Here is a 17,248-nt window from a genome sequence, read left to right on the forward strand (position 1 = left end):
CATACATGGATTTGGTTAATGGAAGCATACTCTTCTTTCATGGCTTCTACCCAGTATTCCCTTTCAGGACAGGTCAGGCCTTCACGGTGAGTTTTAAGTTCTGAATCTGGATCTTCCCCAACCTTATCAAAATGTTCTCCAAAGTAGATAAATTGTTCTAAGTAAAGAGGTGGTCTACTGACTCGGTTACTTCGTCTTGGTTCAGGTAAAGGTTTACTTTCTATAGGGAGTTCAGGATCAAGTTGGGTTGGTTTAGAAGTTTCAGGTTCAGGGTCTCGAACTACATCATTGTTTTGGGCCTTCTCATAAAAGTCGGCTAGTTTTTTACTCACCCTTGCTTCAAGGAACTATTCCTCAAAGAAGTGAGCATTGCGGCTTCAATAATTGCACTTGTTTCAAGGTTGTAGAATCGATATCGCTTACCATATCTGAGGAACCAATGCAAACGGATTTAGCCGTTTTGAGTTGCAATTTGGTTCTATTTTGATGTGGGATACGGACATGGGCTGAGCAACCCCAAACTCTCAGGTGTTCAAGGGAAGTACGATCTGTGAAAATTTCGTGAGGAGTTAGTGGGGTAGCTTTTGTGCAAGTCCGGTTAAGGATGTAATATGTATGCCGTTAATACGGCTTCTCCCCAAAACTCCAATGAGTTATTTGCATGCTCTATCATATTCCTTACCATTTCCACTAAGGTCTTATTCTTTCTTTCAGCTACACCATTTTGTTCAGGAGTATAAGGTATGGTGTACTGATGGATGATCTCATTTTTAATGCATAATTCTTTGAAAAGGTCAGATGAGTATTCCACTCCTCTATCGGTTCAAATGACTTTAATTTTCAGGTTGATTTGATTCTCTACCTGGGCCTTATATTCTTTGAATTTCTCTAGGGCTTCTGATTTTGCATGAATAAGGTACACTTGGCCATATCGCAAGTAATCATCTATAAAAGAGATAAAATATCTTTTTCTGCTTTTGGTGGTCACATTCATAGGTCTACATATATCACTATGAATGATTTCCAATACGTTAGTAGCTCTTTTTGTCCTGGTGGTATTTTTCCTTATTAATTTTCTACACACAAGACTCGCACACTTTCGATAAATCTCCCTTATAATTTTGAAGAATTTTGTCCCTTTTTAATCTTTCAACTCGTTTGATATTAATGTGTCCTAACCTCATATGTCATAGAGTAACATCCAATTAATTAGGGGACGAGACATAAGCAATATTATCTTTTATTTCAATAGTAAATAACCCATCTACAAGTCTTCCAGTCATGATCATATCTTTCCCCATTTTGACCACCACTTTCTCCCAATGAAAGTGGTTATGAATCCAACCATAAACATTTTAGGAACCGAAACCAAGCACTTCATCATATGCTATTGTAAATATGCTATTGTCTTGGCCCCATAGGAGTGAAAGAACAGAAACCATCCTTTGAGTTTGTGACATAGGTCGTAGCACCCGAGTCAAAACACCAAGAGGCTCCCTTGGGGTCAGTCAGCATAGACTAAAAAACCACACATGCCAATTCCTTATTGGTCCTTCCAGATTTGTTAAATCGACAATTATTGGCTATGTGACCCACTTTCTTGTAAATAAAGTAAGTTCGAGTCTCTCTCTTTGCTCCTTTATTTCCAAAATCTCTTATTTTGAAATCTCTTTTCTTTTCAAAATTATTTCTTCCCTTTCCCTTCTTAAATTTAAAAGAAGGTAAAGATTTTACCATATGCATGGCTTCCCTTGAAGTTGTTGTCAGTAGTTGCCTTGAATTTTTCCTCTCCTTTTCTGTTTTGATTGTAGTGATGAACTCCTTCAGTTTTGGTGTTTTTCTTCTAGCTGAGATAGAAGATATGAAGGTCTCCCATGAATTAGGAAGTGAATTCATAAGATGAATCACTTGCATAGGTTCATTAGGTTTCATGTCTGTGTCTTCTAGCTCTCTAACTAACTCACGAAACACGTGCACATTATATGCAATCTTGGTACCTTATGTCGTCTTTAATTCATTATACCTCCTCATAGCTATAGTTTTCTTCATGAGAGAGGGTTTAACATACTCTCTTTCAAGTTTATCATAAATATCACTTGCAGTATAAATTGATTCATACTCAGAAGCATATGAGTCAATTATGGTAAATAAAAGAATGTGTTTGCATCTCAGATTCCTCCTCTTCCAATTAGTGTACTCATCTTTAATGACTTGAGATGAGTCGTCAATTGGACGACGAGGTTGGTCCTCAAAGAGTACCTTATGCAAGTTTTCCTCATGGAGCATAAATTTGACTTTTCTTTTCCATGAAACAAAGTTGGTCCCATCAAACCTTTGGGTTTTTAGGATCTCTGAGATAAGGTACGAGCAGCCATATATTTATATTCTCAAGCAAAAAATAAGAAAATACTCCTAAAGGCAATCAAGTAAAACTAGCTTTAAGACCAATGAAAAAAAAAAGACCTATGTGATCTTTTATAGGGAAATACAATTTTTTTTTTTTTAATAATAATCACCCCTTATGTTTTTGGCAATAAGATCACTCACAGATGGTCTTATGACAAACAATAGATATTCCAAAAATAAATAGCGCATCAATAAAATAAACCTCAACTACTTGATGTCATTCATACAACTTAATACTGTGCTTGAGAATATAAAATAAAAGAGCAAGCAAATAAAAGAAAAGATGCCGAAGATTACCTCAATCGGGCTTTTTACATCCCACATCAAGTCACCATATCCAATGGCACTAGATCTACAGTCTAGCTTCAATCTCGAACCAAGATAGCTGATTTCAACCAAACTAAATAACTACATTTAAAATCTCTACTAAACATTAACCCCCAAAATTAACTTAGGCTCCCTCTAATTTTTTCAACCCCTAGTTTCTTCTTAGTTCTAGAGAGGAGAGAGAATACTACCTAGGGTTTTGGAGAGAGAAAGTTACAGAGAGAAATATAGAGGAGAGAGAGTGGCGCATGCCCCTTTAAGAGAGAGAGATGAGCAAGAGATTAGGAGACAGAGAGAGAGGTTGTGTAGAGATGCGGGGGAGAGCACCCCTATTTATATCAAATATTTAGGCTCAGGGTTTCTTAAGGTTTTTTTATAGTTTGCCACTATTATGAAATTGAATCTAGACCGTTGATCAATGTGACTTGTGGGGTGAGAGATCTGAGCCATTCATTCTATAGATGGGCCATCAACATATTGGAAGGTGCTTGGACCATTAACCCCTTTTCTTTAAACCATTTTCCCATCAATATATTTAAATAAAATAAATATCATGCATTCCATAAAATTGCATGATCCATCTCACATATTCCATAAGGATATGTCAAAAATTATAAAGTAAATAAATACTACCAAATATAAATAAGATAAGGTCAATTTTTACTATCTATTCAAATTGACCATATCCCTTTAAAGCAAACTTGTTATAAAACAAAGTAAGCCACGGTCAATATTTCCCTTCCAAGATTTGACTACATGCCACAAATCAAAGTTACCATATCTTAAATGCTTGAACACAAAGTAAATAACAAAAATTCAAAAGGTAGGGCCTACCACATGTGGGCCCCCACCCACATTCCACATGGTGGGCCCATGTGCACTTTGGGCCCCCATGAAATTTTATAAATAGTTTTAAATTTAAATAAAACAATTTAATATATATATATATATATATATATATATATATATATATATATATATATATATATATATATATATATATATATATATATATATATATATATATATATATATTTGAATTTTACCATTTTGTAAAATCAGTAATTGTACTTTTATAAGTCTAAAAATCATAAATAAAATATTGCAAACTTTATAAAAGTTCAAAAAATAAAACTAAAATCATTTCAATAATAAAATGAACACAATTAAATTAATATGATGGGAAAATGATCCATATGATTTTAAGAATTCAATCTGTAATTATGAGGTACTCCACATTTAACTGTAGACTACAAACCACACTAGCTTTGTCGAACTGACCCAGCATTTCCCATGACCCACAGTCCAAGTAGGGACTCATTACCGGATCACCAAAGTCAGGCTGATGAATCAAGGGGTCGCAATCCCAGTATGTGGATTACAGGTTCTCTCCCAAAGACGAGTTAAGGTTACCACGACCTGATGCGACCACAACTCTATGATGCATAGGAGTATCTCTCGCACATGCATATGCTTTACCTAAAGGTGGATATTTGGCTTTCCCGAACGACCTATCGATATGCATGCCGTGTGATGGAACATAGATGAGGTTTTAGCCCCTGTCTCAGTAGGCCTACCATCATACACAAAGATCACACAGTCCCTCAACCTACTCATCTAGGCATAAGCTCCGACCTCATCAAGTGCTAACCCAAAATCCTCATCGGTTAATTTTTTATGCCCAAGTACCTTGGGTTTTCCAACCGATTGGCTTAGATCGATAAGCACAGTTCGATGTAAACAAACATCATTCGCTTAGTATGGTCTATGAGGAGCCTCACTCCCACTGAATTTATGTTTCGCTATAAAAGTATTTCAATGCACACTCATAATAAAGCATTTAAATGCGACATAAACCCAACAAAAATTACATATGCAGCCCGGCTTAGCCAATGAACGATTCAGTATGGCAATCCATTTCTTCAAACACTGAATGAAATAGTGAGCGATTCTCGGCTTTGCTTCGTTGGTGATACAGAAATTAGAGTCGGCTTTGCTTCGTTGGTGATACAGAAATTAGAGTAAAGCAAAGTGATCCTAATCTGGAAGAAGTGTGGTGGACAAGATTTAGTACAATCATCAATCATATTATTAATTATGCATAAGCACTATCTGTTTATTTGCGGCTGATATTTTGCCATTTCTGCATGCTCAATACAGTGTGAATGTGCAAAGGCCCGGATAAATGAGGATTGTGGCTCCATCCACGACAAGCGAATCGACATGAAACTCAAAAGTTGATTTGGGGGTAATAAACTTGGATCGGGTTTGTCCATGAAATATTGGAAGAGCATCCTCTTGCTTTAGGGAAATGTAACAGTACCGGCCTTGTTGATTGGAATTTTTTCTTAATCTGTAAGAGACGCAACAGCTGCAGAGTTCTAATATTCCCACAGAGTTTAATTTTCGATATGACTAAGGGAGAATATAGAGAGTTGTGCAATTTGAATTGAATTTCTTGCCACTTTTTCCCCTTCTATTTTCTTTTGAAATCTCTCTGCAATAGATTGAGTTAGTTTAAAATCTCTAGATCATCTGCCTGCGGTGTCTTTGGTGCGTCAGCTGATGCATCTTGTTGATTGTGTCATCCCTTCAAATCGATCTTATAGATCGAATTTAGGTCTAAAACTTTAGAAGTCAATAATCTTAACCAGTGGTTTAAAAAACGGATCGGTGGTTTGGATCGGGCACCCTAAAATCTACCCGGATCGGTGGATCGACGATCCGGATCAGGAATCGACCGAATCGGTCGGATTAAGAAGTAAAAAAAGTATAAAAAAATTATTAAAATTTATTATAAATATTGTTTTTTAGGAATCCAATAAGAATTCAATGTGCTATATTATTAATTTTCATTTTTTTCATCAATATGTGAATATTGAGATATTTTTTCTCTGCATGAACTTATTTTAACCATTAAATTACATTACACAAAATAAAAATCATAAAACTATTATGGATGAAGTATATAATCATACATGGACTACAATAAAGAATGATTTTTTTTTAAGAACATTTTAGTTTTTTTGACAAAAACCTTTTATTTTTTTACAAGAAATATTTGTCGTATTACATTTTTTTTTTGTTTTTAGCAAGAACATTTTTTTTGACAAAAATTACTTGTTGTATTAATTTTTTTTTTTATAAGAACTTTTTTTTACAATAACTTTTTATTACTTTTTATTTTTTTGACAAAAACCTTTTATTTTTTTGACAAAAAAAAAAAATTTGACAAGAAAAATAATTGATAAGAACCTTTCATTTTCTTTTATAAAAAACTTTTTATTTTATTGATAAGAAAAAAATTTGACAGAAAGCAAAATTGATAAAAAAAACCTTTCATTTTTTTTATAAGAAAAAAATTTGACAAAAAGCGAAATTGATAAAAAAACCTTTCATTTTTTTCTTATGACAAAAATACTTGTTGTATTATTATTTTTTCATAAGAACTTTTTTTTTTTTTTTGACAATAACTTTTTATTACTTTTTTTTTTGTGACAAACTTTTTTCTTTTTGACAAAAAAAAGGAATTTAAAAAGAAAAATAATTGATAAGAACGTTTCATTTTTTTTATAACAAAATTTTTATTTTATTGATAAGGAAAAAATTTGACAAAAAGCGAAATTGATAAAAAAAAAACCTTTCATTTTTTTGATAATAAATTTTTTTAAAAAAAACCGAAATTGATAAAAAAAACCTTTCATTTTTTATATAAGAAAAATATTTGACCTCAAAAAAATAAAATTGACAAGAAAACTATTTATAAGAAAAAAATTTGATCTCAAAAAAATAAAATTGATAAGAAAAATAATTGACAAAAGAACCCTCTTTCATCCCAAAAAGAATGAAACCCACGCTTTTATAACCAGTAAGCCACATGCGACTTAATAATATTAAAAGCGCAAACAAAATATAAAATATATTAATGTTTCAAGTTAATACCTTCACATTATCCCACATCGAAGAGGTAGAAGGAAGTTGTAGTGAATAAATACCTCTTTGTAGTTAACGAGGGTAACGCGTGCCAAGTGATGAGAGTCACGTGACGAGGTGTACGGACCTTAAGGTACGTGTGCTTTTTAAAATTTACTTTCAGTATTTCACAATTTACTTTCAGTATTTCACTGGTTAAAATTTACATAAATTCTCATTGAAGAATCGGCGGGCTACATGGCGATTTACGGCATGGAAAGAACCGGGAAATTTTCGATATTTCATTGGTTAAAATTTACAAAATTACCCATTTAAGAAAATTTACAAAAATGGCCATTGAAGAATCGGCGGGCCACATGGCGATTTAATGCCGTAAAGAATCAGGCGATTTTCAGTATTTCACTGGTTAAAATTTACAAAAATGCCCATTGAAGAATCGGCGGGCCACATGGAGATTTACCGCATGGAATTGCCAGTTCTTGAAGAATCGAGCAATTTTCGGTATTTCAACTGAACAGGATCGGGTTTACCGGTTCCCGAGTCGAATCTAAAATTTACAAAAATGCCCATTAAAGAAAATTTACAAAAAAACCCATTGAAGAATCTGTCGGCCATGACGTCATGAATCGAAGAATCGGGAGAATCATGACGTCACATGGCGATTTACGACATGGAATCGTCGGTTCTTCTTTAGAACTGGGCGATTTTCGGTATTTCACTGGAATCGGATCGCGTCTTTCGGTTCCCGAGTCGAATCAAACGAGTCTGGTTCGACTCGCCGACTTTTGAATAACTGATCTTAACCATGGCGATTATGAATCCAATAAGGAAAAGGCATATATAAGGTTGCAACCTTAAAAAGTAGAACTAAGGTGCACCTAAAAAATCCATCATAAAACGTGGTTTTAATGTTGAAACCCTTGTATCCATGCATCTCGACGTTGACATGCATGGATATGAAAAGAAAAAAAGATTTTGAGTTCAAAAAATAGTGTACCTCGCAATATATTATCTGGACCATCAAGTTTCTAGATTTTCAAGTATTTATAGATCTATCTATTTTGAGCTATTTTGGAGTTTAAGATTTGATAATTAGAGATGAAAATAGATTCTCAAGCCATTTTAAGAATTTTTAACACCAAAAGTACACCTATGAAAAAATTTGGAGGTGCGCCTTAATTTGATTGTTTAAGGTTGCAACTTTAAACAAACCACACCCAAATTAAGGCGCACCTTCAAATTTTATCACAATATATAATTTTGATGTAAAATATTTTTAAGATTATCTTCAAACCTATTTTTATATCTAATTATAAAATTTTAAACTCCAATATTTGGTTAAAATCAAGTAGATCTATAACCATATGGAAATCTTGAGAATGGACGATTTAGATAATGCGTTGTAAGATGCACTATTTATGGGACAAAAAATCTTTTTTTTTGTTTTTTCATAGTCATACATCTCTATGTTGAGATGACCAATTAGAGGGTTTTTCAACATTAAAGCAGTTTTTTTCTATGGATTTTTGAGGTCTTTGTTCTACATTTTTAAGGTTTCAACCTTTTATATATATATATATATATATATATACACACACACTAGCATTTCTCAATATATATGGAAAGTAATAGCGTAGACCAGTGAGCCTATAGCTACATATGAGCCTAACGGCTCATATTCAATATCGATTGATCTGACGGACACGATCTCATTTTATATTTTAGTTTTAATTGTTTTTCTACAAATTCCTATCATGTGAATTTTTAGGCGTTAATTCTTCTCATCAAACCGAACATAATAAAAATATAAAAAAATAATTCGCATTACATAATTAACCAAAATACACATGAAATCTTTTGGGGGTATTTTGATCAATTTATTTTCACAAAATATTTTTTTTTATATTTTTATTGGATTCTGCTATTTTTAAAGAGCACACGTCAAAAAATTGAAATAATTTGAAATTATAAAAAATTAAAATTAAAATACGATATGCAATCATGAACATAAAAAAATAAAAAAAAATTGAAATATATAGATTATATTGGGTTAGGTTGAACCTGACCCAACCTGATTAGGTTCTAGATACCAAATCCGACCCAACAATGCAGTCCAAACTTTTGGACCTATACATGAAACATATGGAAGACAATAAAAAAAATTGAAACAGGTCGAACCTGATCCACCTGATTAGGTCCTAGATGGACTAGCCCGACCTAACCATCTAGTCCAAACTTCTAGACCCGTATCAGACCTGCGGCTCAAAAAACTCAACCTGCCTGGTTTGGGTCGACTGACCCGATTGCAAGCCCTAACTGTTCATGGGCGTGTGTCAAAAGACGTGTCGTACAGTTCAACCAAATGCCACATGAAAACATGAATTGTCTGGTTGTCCTTCCTTCTCTAGGAGGGCAATGAAAAAGTTAATTGTCTCATTGGGTATTTGGCTCATGCTGAAAAAGACAATCAGGGTAGCCATTTGCGTACTGGTCATACCTCTGAGCACAAAATTAGGCTCAATTTTTATCTTGTGGAATCTAGATTTTGGGTTTTCGAGTTGGTATCTTTGGGCAAGTAAAAGAGTGGGGTTTGTATATAGTGCGAACTTTATACTGTATAAGTAAGGTGCATTTTTAAGTTTTGTAAAAATATGTAGTTCTGATGTTGAAAACATTATAATGGTTTCGAAATTAATGTTCAATTTTAATTTTTAAAATTTTAAAATAATACTGATCGATAAGATCTATAAATATTTAATTTTTTTGAAAATAAACGGTTCTTATAACTTATTATAAGATGCACTATTTTTAAGACTTGAAATTCTGTTTTTTCGTTATATCCATAAATCTTGAGGTCGAGATAATCAATTGGATGGTTTTACAACTTTGGAACACTGATATTTGCGGTGTACTTTACTTTTATAGTAAAAGATAGCAAACTTATAGAAACTTTTCCAAAATCAATTTCCAAAAAAAAAAAGGATATGTACATGTCAATGCATATTAGGTGAGAGTTTATACTTCTCAATTAAAAAAATCTGTTATGTAATTGATGTCAATAATATTACTAATGTTTTTCTTATATAAGTGTTTTGAAACTCTGCCGAGTCCACTCAGGTTCAACCAAGTTACTCGTATTTACTCCCTTGGCAAGTCGAGTTACCTTGAGTTACTTGGTGCAACTTGGGATATATTAAAAAAGAAGACATTTCTAAAAACATTATAAAAATATGATATTGATGTACAAATTTTTTTATATATAATTTGGATATTATTGACAAAGATTCGTGAGTTTTTTTTTTTTTTTGCTATATGCCCTATTTTTATACTCTTTTTGGATATTTAAAATTTCCTCAACTACAAATCAAATTTTATTAAAACCATATTTTATATAAAAAAAATTAAGATAAATTGTCACCTTCTAGCTTGTTTTTTATTCGATTTGATCCTTATTATTTTATTTAATTTTTAATATTTCTTGCATTTTTTCTTTTTAAAATTTTCAATGATTTTTGGCCCTGCCCAAATAACTCGCCTCATATGCATCCGTATGCGTCTTCCTGTGCTTTTTTTTTTCCCCTCGAACACGTTTTCTGTGCGGGCAGCCGCATTCCCATATGAGAGCTGCACCATCCAACTCAGTAAGACGGTAGAGGTCGTGGGGCCACGGTGGAATCTACATGGTTCAACTAATAGATTTCATCGACGCGACGCATGCTCGAATCAATGGACATCATATTTTTCATTTTTTTTTTTTTTTAAAGAACTGGTATGCTTTTTCTTATTATTATTAATTTTCCAAATTGTTATATTTTAAGAAGATCGTATATAATGAGACCATTTACTTTTTATACAAAGATGTCTCAATTACTTACAATCGTTCGATATGAAATCTAATAGCTTGGGTGTGTCACCGAATTCGAGAAATTTACTTATGAAGTTTGATATGGATCAATGTAGTACATGCAACCCTTTAATTTTACATCCCATGGTCGAGATTAATTGCGAAGATCTTGTACCAAAGATAACTAGTTTCATTGTATATTTTTTCTATTTTAAAGTGAGTTCATATTTATAGTCTGTCGGATCAATGCACGGGCTTTCACGTTTTTTTTGTGTAAATTCTTGTATGTTAGTGTCAGCCTTCATTCCCACCGTTAATATATCAACAAAAGAAAAATGTTAGCACATATTTATTTTTGTAACTTGAATTTTCCTAAAAAGACATGTCTCATGGTTTTCTATTTTTTTTTTGACAAATGCTATTAGTTATTATTAATGATTAAAAAATCAGTTACATCACTCACTCATTACATCATTTAAAATAAAAAAGGACTTCATAGCCACATGTCTTTTAGCCAAACCATCAGCAAGACTATTCGATTCTCTATAGACGTGATGGAATGATAAAAATAACTCTCCTTCCAGTTTCACCAATTGGACCCAAATCGAATATAACAATCAAGGAACTCGTTGATCTTTGTTGCACTACCTAATCATATTTTGGGAGTTACCTTCGACTACAATATCATGACCCAAATTCATGGCTTTAATAAGGAGTAATCCTTTGATCAAGGCACTAAACTCTGCCATGTTGGTTGTGGTAATTCCGATAGGTCCAGCATAGGCAATAACAATATATCCATTCCAATCACGTACCACACCTCCTATCCCTGCATTTTCCGGTTTACTGAGGGAGCTGCCATCAAAGTTTAGCCTTAACCAGCCTTGTAGCGGAGGCATCCAACAACCAACTGGTATAGTCTTTACCCTCTTAAAGACTATCAGATGGGCTAAATTAATTCACACATCAATCTCACTAATACCTCTCCTTTCCTCCATGACAGACAGCCAACACCAAATCATATGAAAAATACGCTGAATTAGACAATCACATGATAGACCAACTCCTTCAAAAGTATGCCCATTCCGTTCTTTCCACACCTCCCAGCATACGCTCCATTCACTATTTTCCAGACCCTTGCCCCCAATTTTGGTAAACCCAAAAAGGCCAGCTGAGAAATGATGCCCAAAACCCTTTGAGGAAGAGCCGTAATTAAACCTAAAATCCCAAAGAATTGGTTCCAAATGTATGTTGCATATCGATAATGGATTAGCAAATGCAAGTTTGACTCCCCATCCTCCTTACACATAAGGCAGACATTTGGCAACATTTTTCCTCTTTTAGTGAGATTATCCACAGTCAAAACTTTATTTTGCCTTGCCAACCAAATAAAGCAATGAACTTTGTGGGGAATAGGCCACTTCCATATTTGTGAAATTTGAGACAATGACCTTCTATGACGATCGTGAAACAAGAGATAATACATTCCTTTAACCGAAAAGACGCCATCTTTACTATGCTCCCAAATCACTTCATCTTCAATAGAATCCCACAGTACCACCTCCTGTAGAGATAAAAATAAACTCAAAACCTGTTCTATAAACTCATTACATCTATTATAAGGAAACTGGACATTCCATGCCACTTGCCCTCCAACAAATTGATAAGATTCATATAACAAAGCATTTGGAAAATAGACCTTTGCAAACAGATCAGGGAAAGTAGACTTCAAAGGCTTATCCCCTAACCATTTTGTATGCCAAAAAGACACTTTAGCATCATTCCCCACATACCACCTAATATTTCTATGCAAGTATGTTTTGAACAAGAAAATATCTTTACAAAAAAATCGATTTAGATGCACTCCTTCTGCCACCTCCAATCCACACTCCAAATTTGTCACTACCATATTTCTCAAGTAGGACTTTACACCAAAGCTGATCCTTACACAACAAATTCTGCCACCACTACTTCATTAGCAAGGCTTCATCCAAGACCTCCTTTACTTTTAGGGGTATACACTCTATCCCATCTCAACAAATGATATTTCCTATTCTTTTCAGAAGACCCCCATAGAAAACACAACATCATCTTCTCAATTTTCTTAACAATACCTGTTGGCATCTTCAACAGAGACATTAAGCAAGATTTAACCAAAGTCACTCTTCCCCCTAGTGATAATATTTTGGCTTCTATAGATCCAGTTTAGTCTGAGTTCATTGAATCACTCTATCCCATACTGAAATAGGAAACTTAGAATCATAAATTAGGAGTCCCAGATAAGTCATGGGAAATTTGTCCACTTGCTTCCAAGCAACAATACAAGTTCCTATGTCAGCGCACTATTGCAAGTAACACCCACCATTGATGTTTTTGCAATGTTCACTTTTAAACCTACTGCCACCTCACAACACCTTAGAAACCTGCCTAGAAATTCAATTTACTCCTTCTTTGCGTCTGTGAAAATTAATGTATCATCTGTATATTGTAGATGAGAAATATAAAGACCATTCTGCCCCACCTGGAAACCAACGAAATTACTCTTGTTTACAACATTAAATATTATCAAGCTAAAACATTTCGCATAAATGGTGAATAAAAACAGCGATAATGGGTTTCCTTAACGAAGGCCTCTTAAGGATTTAAAAAAGCTTTTGGGGCAACCATCAATAATGGGTCTCATAGTTTTCTACATGGCTTTTACAACACCAACTATCGGATTTCAATAGCATGGGGCTTTGGTGTGTGATTCCTCCATTAAATGACCCTCATAAAAGTCGGCAGACAAACTTTGAGAAGAGGAATGGCTGACCCCATCGTGCCATTTGTTTGTATATGACAAATAGGCAATGTTGAAGAAGTAAAGTTAACGAACTGTAGGAAACTTCATGTAGTGGCCCGTGAATAAATTTCTTTTAAGTATACGTTTAGTTTGGGAATGAGCTCTAGGTAGTCAGGGTGGCAGGGCAGTACAACATGACGTCTTAAGTTTCATTTATACCGTGATTAGAAGATACATTCCTCGTCGATCTGCCTATTAAAAAAAAAAACAATGGCCTTAATGCTAGGTGGTCAGGATGATGGGGTGAGACAACATGATATATTGAGTTTCATTCCTACCAGGGACAATTGAGTCTTTCCGAATATAGATTTTAGTACTTTTAGGGGTGGAAAATGGACCCAGACCAAACCCAGAACTCAAGGGGTATACCCGATCTGGGTCCGAATATGGGTCAAAAAATTGGACCCACGCGAGTCGGGATAGGGTCCAAATCTTGGACCCAAACACTATTCAGGTCTACGTCCGGGTCCAAATTCGATTGGTTGGGTCTAGGTCCAGGTCCAGGTTCGGTAATATTTTTCGGATCCCAATATATGAAATATATTTAAATGTAATTGAACACATAGATATTTTATTTTTATGATCGGGTCGGGGTCCGGGTCCGGCCAGATCAGGACCCGACCCAAACCGTTACCACCCCTAAGTGCTTTCCAATTCCAATTATATTTGTTCATCATCTACCAAACCAAAAAGAGAAAGAGAAGGATGAATATAAATTTGCAGGTGTGGATGGGGTGCAACAAAGAACACTTGGGCTTGGTAGCACACCCATCATAGTCTTGGGGAAAATAGAATGGACTCATTCACTGTTCACAAAAAAAGAAAATAAATGGTTACTAGAATTTCAAAATAGAAGCTGGAAACCCAAGCCACAGTAAAACTGCTTACTGGCATTAGAAAGTGTGTTCACTTTATCTTTTGGCCCACCCCTTAAGCCATGTGAAAGTCACACAAGAATAGACTTTTAGTGGCTCCACTATTTGAACATCAACTAAGGTGCTGCCGTGGAGGAGAGGGAGTTGGGGACGTACAAAACCATCATCAAAACCCACATGCATAGATGCCATATCCAATCTTACATCTCATCTACCTCCATTCACATCACAAGGAGGGAGGCACAACCACAAATACTAAATCACAGTCCTTTTCTTTAAATGTAGAATGCATTCTATTCCTTCCTCTTCTATGGCTTCCTCTTCCACCTTTCACAACATGAGAAGTTCTTGCAGCTATGAAATTGAGCCAATGAGAGTAGGACTGCTGTTTCAAGCTCTACTGCTCTTTCTTCTTAACTTCTTCAATTCTACAAACTCTGATAATTTTGGGTTCACTTTCTCAGGCTTCCATAGGTCAAATTTGAGCTTGAATGGTGATGCAGAGATAATACAGAGTGGAGCACTACAATTGACAGACAATTCTCTTCAAGTAATTGGGCATGCTTTCTATCCTCACCCTATAAGGTTCAAGAACACCTCATCAGGCAAGGTTTCTTCTTTCTCCACTTATTTTGTGTTTGCCATTACTGGGCCGATCTTCACCCCTGCTGCAGGCCTCGCTTTTGTGATTTCCCCTTCGACCCAGTTTCCAGGAGCCAGGTATGCCCAATATTTTGGCCTCTTTTATAAATCAAGCAATGGCGACCCTCAAAACCATGTCTTTGCAGTAGAATTCGACACAGTTCAAAATGTGGAGTTCGATGACAAGAACGGCCAACATGTAGGTATTGATCTTAATAGCTTGACATCCAATGCGTCTGAGCTTTCAGCTTATTACACAGAAGAAGGTCATAACACACTTAAACATGCATTGGATCTCACAAGTGAAGAGCCAATTCAAGCATGGATAGAGTATGATGGAGTGGAGAAGTTGCTCAATGTGACGTTATCTCCTCTAGTGATAATTGGAAGAAATGGTCGAGATTGATCTCACTATGATCCTGCAAGAGTTCATGTATGTGGGTTTCTCTTCTAGCACGGGAAATTGGTCCAGCTGCCATTACATTCTAGGCTGGAGCTCCAGAATGAATGACAGACCTCAAGATTTAGATCTCCGTCTTCTTCCTTCATATCCCAAGACTAGTAAATCATCAACAAGGCTTTAACTCAATTCCTTGTAGGACAACCATAAGGGGGTTCTCATACAAGGAGCTCGATAAGGGGACAAAGAGCTCATAGGCATCGGAGGCTTTGGCAAGCTTTACAAAGGAGTGTTGCAAACCTCAGGCTTACAAGTTGCAGTGAAGAGACTTGCAAACGAATCAGATCAAAGGCTGAAAGAATTTTTAACTGAGATCTCCAGCATAGGGAAACTGCGCCATAGGAATCTAGTGCAACTCCATGGATGGTGCAAACAAAACGGTGAGTTCCTCATAGTCTATGACTACATGCCAAATGGAAGCCTAGACAAGCTCCTGTTTGATGTTACTGGCCCAATTTTGAGGTGGGAGCAACGACACAACATCCTCGAGGGCGTGGCTTCCGCATTAGTATACCTTCATGAACAGTGGGAACAAGTAATTATACATAGAGATGTGAAAGCCAGCAACGTATTATTAGACGCAGATATGAATGGAAGGTTAGGGGACTTTGGCCTTGCTAGGCTATATGAGCATGGTGACACTTCACAAACAACTCGAGTGGTTGGGACATTAGGTTACATGGCACCAGAGCTTGCTCGAATCGGAAGAGCCACGACTGAGTCAGATGTCTTCTCATATGGCGCACTTTTGTTAGAGGTGGCGTGTGGTCGTAAGCCTATTGAGGTGCAAAGCTCTCCTCAGAAACTTGTGCTTGTTGATTGGGTTTGGAAATGCTTCAAGGCAGGAAGGATCTTGGATGTGTGTGATCCTAGGCTTGGTGGTTGCTATGTGGTAGAGGAGATGGTAATGGTGCTCAAGTTGGGCTTGTTGTGCTCACACCCATTGCCTAGTTCTAGGCCAACCATGAGGCAGGTTTTGCAATATTTAGGTGGAGACACTACCTTTCCTGACCCTTCTCCTAATGATATGGTGGTGAGAAGCAAAGAAATTGATGATGACTATTTTTACTCAAATCTTTCTTTCCATGATGAGTTCTCTGCTAGTTCATCTGCATGTGCTGAAATTCTACTATCTGGTGGCCGTTGATGCATCATATTCAATCCACACTATTTGCTGCCTCTTCCTTGTCCTATACTTTCTTTTTTTTTTCCTTTTTTTCCCCCTTTTGTTGGTTGTGGTTGAAATATCCACTAGTTTTATTACTTAGTTCATAAGAAGGATTGTCCTTGTTGTTCAATTTTTATGTAGCAATGAATGGACCATTGGCATCGATTGTTTGAATACGTAGGACTTAGGCATTGATGAGTATACTATTTAACTATTGAAATCAACATTGTTTGTGTCTCAATTTGAGCTTAATAAGTCTAAAATTCGATTGTAATACTTCAGTATAAAAATAAAATTGTGAGTGATCTCATTTTGCGGGGTCTCTGCAATTGCAGTCCTTCCTGTAATATGGCAGAGTGGCCTGAAGTTATTCGAAGTTACATTCGAATTAAAGAAGCTACTTATGTCAAATTGTTTAAAGGTAAGGTATGTATATATCCATTAGTGATGGCTTCATATACAACATCCAACTTGCTAATTTTCCTTATTTAAATTATCATTAGAGTCTTTTCTCAACTATTTGGGATCCGTTCATTTTCTTTACTATAAATTATATATATTCTAATTCTTGTAATGAGGGTACTAACAAACAACTTATGTCAGGAATATACAACATATGGAGGAAATTTTGAGAACGATAATTCTATATGTAATTTATTGTAATCGTCATACTGCCTGATGTTAAACTGCATGGCATACAATCAATGATGTATGATCTCAAATTAGTCACATAAGCTCGCAGATATGTGTG

General features: G+C 35.3%; 1 pseudogene across 1 annotated transcript; it reads left to right on the forward strand.

Moving 5' to 3' along the window:
* Positions 1 to 14,426: 14,426 nt before the first annotated feature.
* Positions 14,427 to 16,660, forward strand: LOC110007427 (L-type lectin-domain containing receptor kinase IV.4 pseudogene; annotated as a pseudogene). Its single transcript, XR_016060790.1, has 2 exons — positions 14,427 to 15,446; positions 15,507 to 16,660. The product of XR_016060790.1 is annotated as an L-type lectin-domain containing receptor kinase IV.4 pseudogene (transcript).
* Positions 16,661 to 17,248: the final 588 nt, after the last annotated feature.

Source organism: Amborella trichopoda, chromosome 8 (assembly GCF_054954075.1).
Source record: "Amborella trichopoda isolate Santa Cruz 75 chromosome 8, AtrichopodaSantaCruz75HAP2 v2.0, whole genome shotgun sequence".
In the NCBI taxonomy this organism is placed as follows: Eukaryota; Viridiplantae; Streptophyta; class Magnoliopsida; order Amborellales; family Amborellaceae; genus Amborella; species Amborella trichopoda.